At 40.1% G+C, this 5495-nt stretch overlaps 1 non-coding gene across 1 annotated transcript; it reads right to left on the bottom strand.

The window, feature by feature from the left end:
* Window positions 1-3692: 3692 nt before the first annotated feature.
* Window positions 3693-3765, bottom strand: TRNAE-CUC (transfer RNA glutamic acid (anticodon CUC)). The gene has a single exon. It is a non-coding gene; the product is annotated as a tRNA-Glu (tRNA).
* Window positions 3766-5495: the final 1730 nt, after the last annotated feature.

Consider the following 5495-nt stretch of genomic DNA (forward strand, 5'->3'; position numbering starts at 1 on the left):
TCCTCCAGCTTCTTGAAGCATGGTTATCCATTTTCTTTGTAATAGAATGCCCAGTAAAGGAAGTTAAGTGCATCAGTCTTATGGCTGTATTTTCTACAAGATTCAATAATGCTGATCTCTTTAATTCAGATCTCTTAGGGGCATAGAATCAAGAATCAAATTTATAAGGCTAGAAGAATCCATCAAATGCCACCTAGTATGCTCCTTGCCTTTGGCAGGATCACATGTAGGTCAGTCTATTGTAACTGAATTTCCAAGGGTACTAGAGCTATGTGTGTCTACACTGTGGGGGACCCCACTTGAACCCATGTTCCCTCCTCTCTGCCTCCTAGATTACAAAAGTCATTTCTCTGCACATTAGCTATTTATTATAGGACTGTCTGAAGCAAGAAGAGGCACCAGGTCTTCCAACTAATGTCTGGAGACTTTGATGTGGTTGGCAGACATATTCCTCATGAAGAATGAAAGGATCATTGAAAGGAAGAAACTTCAGCATCCTGCTTTAAGTAGAAAAACTGAGACCCAAAAAGTGTGGCTTAGAAGCTGCAATAGGAATGTCCTCTAGTTGGGAAGTGCTGCTGTATTGTCACAGGGATGACCTATGACCATGCTCCCTGCCCCCGTCCCCCAAAACCAAATCAATAGGCATAACAAGGGATTCTGGTAGCAAGACTTATTGATATTCAGGTATCATCTTTGAGTTTTATATTAGCAAAGAAATGTTTTGAATTGTCTTAACCTAAAATTTTCCATAGTACTTTCTTAGAGAGGCGTTTGTTAGAACAGTATGCAAAACAGGCAAGGAGTGGGAACAAGAAAAAGGCCAATTGTAACATGAATTAACAATTTCTCAAAACTGGAATGAAAACAGTTTTATGTTAGAATGTACTTGTCTTTTACTCTCCTCGATGGAGGAGCCTGGTAGGCTGCAGCCCATGGGGTCGTGAAGAGTCAGACATGACTGAGCAACTTCCCTTTCACTTTTCACTTTCATGCATTGGAGAAGGAAATGACAACTCACCCCATTGTTCTTGCCTGGAGAATCCCAGGGATGGGGGAGCCTGGTGGGCTGCCGTGTATGGGGTCGCACAGAGTTGGGCATGACTGAAGTGACTTAGCAGCAGCAGCAGCAGCAGCAGCAGGCATGCCTGGGCAACCACTGATCTAGTGCCCTGTACACAGTAGATACTCAATAAGTGCTCATAACCTGTTTATTTCAATTCAGTGTATCAGTGAAATAAGAGTCTTTGACTTGGATTCTTTCAGCTCTGAGGTCAGAATCATGGGAGTTTTCAGTGTATTTTCACATGTATCCCTACATCTCCAAAGATAACATCTCCAAAGTATTGGGACTTTTGGTCAATGTGGGCATTGCATTTGCCTCTTGGTGGGTGGGTTTAGAATGGGCTTCCCAGGTGGCTCAGTGGTAAAGAATCTGCCTGCCAGTGCAGGAGCCACAGGAGATGCAGTTGCAATCCCTTGGTTGGGAAGATCCCCTGGAAGAGGAAATGGCAATCCACTCCAGTAGTCTTGCCTGGAAAATCCCATTGACAGAGGAGCCTGGCAGAATACAGTACATATGGTCTCAAAAAGTTAGACATGACTGAGAAGGGTTTGGTTTGGGACCAGCAAGCTAGTGCTTGGCATTTGCCTAAGTGGACCTGATACCACAATGCCATGTCTTAGTCAGGCAGTTGGACTCAGAATGTGGCCAAATGTATTCAGGATCAGTTAGCCAGCTTCACTCTCTGTGTGTCTACCCTGGGCTGACACCCCCAAGGACTTGGAGAAAATGTTGGACTGACAGAAAGTAAAATTACCGCTAGGCTTTCTTTAGTGTCCTGTTTGTGTCTTATGATAAATATTTATTATTTTGGTGAAAAGAATTTTCCTTGTTTGTAATATTCCATCTTCTGGGAAGAAAATATTGAGATAAGAGGGCATTTATCATTCTAGAGTTTATTGGCTTGTACTGTTTATTTATTCTTGAAAGGAAAACAATCCCTACACCAGGAAGTGGTAACATGACAGAGCCAAGTGTACAGATGTGTGGTGGAAAAAACGAATGACAAAGACTCAGACTGTTTTAGTGGTGTCTTTTTTCCGAAAATGATCCGCCTTCATGTTCATGGCACTCGTCCTCTGCTCCCTCCCTGATCCGGTTCATGCTATCTCCTTGCCAGCCTATAAGACCCTGGGAAAGTCATCTCAGTCTTGGTTTTTCCATTTGCAAAATGAGAGATTGGAGCTGTGACCCTAGAGATTTCATCTTTAATGGCTGTACTTGTTATTTTTTGAAAAATTGAGGCTCTTTTTTGTATATTATGTTAGCAAAGTGAATATCCCACAAAACCCCAGAAATCTGAAAAGTATAAACTAGAATTTTTCAGCATTATTAGTATGTGGGTCGACAGATGAGAAGAGGGTTGAGTGTTGGGATGGACACTTCTTTCTTACAAGTATGGAAAGTGCAGTGATCTCAGTTGAAAGGAATGGTTCTCACTACCATGGACCTCTGGGAAGTCGTGCCCAGGATGTTGGGTTCTGCTCTTGGATGGGTGTGTAGAGAAACGAGATCACATCCCATTTGTGCTTTTCCACTGGATTCTCCACCTCCTTCCAGTGTACCACCATCCTTTGTCTCAACCCTCTCCTTCTCTCCCTCTCTTACTTCTGTGTAAGAGTTTTTGTATCTATGATTGTCTTTTCTTCTTGCTCCATTTCATCCCTTTCCCCTATGTTTTCTTCCTTTTGTTTGTCCTTTATTCTTTAGACATAAAGCCCTTATTTTACTTTTTTTAGCTTATTATTTTTTATTAAAGTATAGTTGATTTACAGTATTGTTAGTTTTAGGTGTACAACATAGTGATTCAGTATTTTTAGAGATTATAATCTATTTAAAGTTATTATTAAACAATGGCTGGATTTCTCTGCACCGTACAATATGTCTTTATATCTTATTTACTTTATAGATAGTAGTTTGTATGTTTTAATCCCACATCCCTATTTGCCCCCTCCCCATTCCCTTTCCTCACCAGTAACCATTAGTTTGTTCTCTACGTCTGTGAGTCTATTTCTGTTTTGTTATATAAATTTGTTTCATTTTTTATTCCATGTGTAAGGCATAACAGAACATATTTCTCTATCTGACTTATTTCACTAAATTTAATACTCTCTAGGACCATCCACATTGTTACAAATGGCAGAACTTCGTCTTTTCATGACTAATATTCCATTGCATATATAGTACACACACATACACACACTATACACACACACCACACATTGCACTTTTAAAAAATCCATCCATCTATTGGTGGACACTTAGGTTGCCTTAATGTCTTGACTATTGTAAATAATACTGCTGTGAACATTAGGGTGTGTATATCTTTCAAATCAATGTATTTGTTTTCTTGGGATATGAACCCAGGAATGGAATTGCTGGATTATATGGTAGTTCTATTTTTAGTTTTTTGAGAAACCTCCATTCTGTTTTCCATAGTGGCTGCACCAGTTTACATTCCCATCAACAACCTAGGAGGGGTCCCTTTTCTCTGTATCCTCACCAGCGTTTGTAACTTGTGGTCTTTTTGATGATAGCCATTCTAACAGGTGTGAGGTAGTATCTCATTGCAATTCTTTTTTCTTTTTTTTTTTTGCCAAGCCATGCTCTGAGACTTGTGAGATTTTAGTTCTCTGACCAGGGATCGAACCCAGGCCCTCAGCAGTGAGAGTGCTGAGTCCTAACCACTGGACCATCAGGGAATTCCTCTCATTGTGATTTTGATTTGCATTTCTCTTATGATTAGTGATGGTGAGCATTTTTTCATGAACCTGTTAGCCATTTGTATGTCTTTTTTTGGAAAAATGTCTATTGAGATTTTTTGCCCATTTTAAAATTCTGCTGTTTGGTTTTTTTTTGATATTAGGTTGGATGAGGTGTTTATATGTTTTATAACTGCTTGTAGGTCATAGCATTTGCACATGTTTTCTCCCATTTGTAAGTTTTCTTTTTGTTTTGTTGATAGCGTCCTATGCTGTGCCAGCGCTTTTCAGTTTAATAAGGCCCTATTTAATTTTGCTCTTATTTCTTTTACTTTAGGAGCTAGACCAAAAAAATATTGCTATAGTTTATGTAGCTGTCCAGTTTTCCCAGCACCACTTATTGAAGAGGTTATCTTTTCTTCATTGTATATTCCTTCCTCCTTTGTCATAAATTAATTGACCTTAAGTGTGTGGATTTATTTTGGGGCTATTTTACTTATTAAAATTTCTTTGCTTTTTTATCCTTCTTAATTTTTAATGAGAAATCTTGCTTTTGTAAAAACTAAATAGAATTAGATTGATTTTTGTGTATATGGCCCTTGCATGAAGATGATTTTCCAAGCCCAAACTGCACAAAGCAATCAAAATGCAAATACTAGGAACAGTAAAAGCTTCTTGAATTTGCTGTTAAAAAAATATGAGTGAAGAGTAAGGTGCTGGTGTAATACCCCAGGACTGGGCGATGTAAATTGTCTTACCACTTGAAGGTTTTTGGAGGCAAGTAACATTGTGAGTTAGAAAGTTTTTCTTCATTTTACAGAGCACCATGAGGGAGGTTGGGTTTTCAGAACAAATATCTAAGGCTTCCTAGAACATTTGAGAAGCCTAAAAGTGGGAACTGTGATGCGGGAGTGCTCAGGTAAGCAGACATCCAGCTTCCGTCATCCTATCCATAACTTTACTTTTTAGAAAAACTTAAATTTAAAGGGCTTCCTTTTTTTTTTTTTTTTGGCTCAGCTGGTAAAGAATCTGCCTGCAATGAGTGCAACCTGGGTTCGATCCCTGGGTTGGGAAGATCCCCTGGAGAAGGGAAAGGCTACTCACTCTAGTATAATAGTTTAAAAATTGTTGATGATATATAACATTGGGCTTCCCTACTGGCTCAGTGGTAAAGAATCTGCCTGCCAGTGTTGGAGACACAGGTTCAATCCCTGGGTCGGGAAGAGCCCCTGGTGAGGGAAATGGCAACTCATCCCAGCATTCTTGCCTGGAGAATCCCATGGACAGAGCAGCCTGGCAAGCTACAGTTCATGGGGTGGCAAAGAATTAGACACAACTTAGTGACTAAACAACAACAACAACATTATATTAGTTTCAGGTGTACAATACGTAATGATTTAATGTTTATATATATTGCAAGACTATGGGCTTCCCTCAAAGCTCAGTTGGTAAAGAATCCACTTGCAATGCAGGAGACCCTGGTTTGATTCCTGGATTGGGAAGCCCCACTGGAGAAGGGATAGGCTACCTTCTCCAGTGTTCATGGGCTTCACTTGTGGCTCAGCTGGTAAAGAATCCACCTGCTATGAGGGAGACCTGGGTTTGATCCCTAGGTTGGGAAGATCCCCTGGAGTAGGGAAAGGCTACCCACTACAGTATTTTGGCCTGGAGAATTCCATGGAAGGGGTCACCGTAATGTCTGGTTAGCATCCATCACAACATATAGTTAA

The sequence above is a fragment of the Bos taurus genome, chromosome 20 (genome assembly GCF_002263795.3).
Source record: "Bos taurus isolate L1 Dominette 01449 registration number 42190680 breed Hereford chromosome 20, ARS-UCD2.0, whole genome shotgun sequence".
Taxonomy (NCBI): Eukaryota; Metazoa; Chordata; class Mammalia; order Artiodactyla; family Bovidae; genus Bos; species Bos taurus.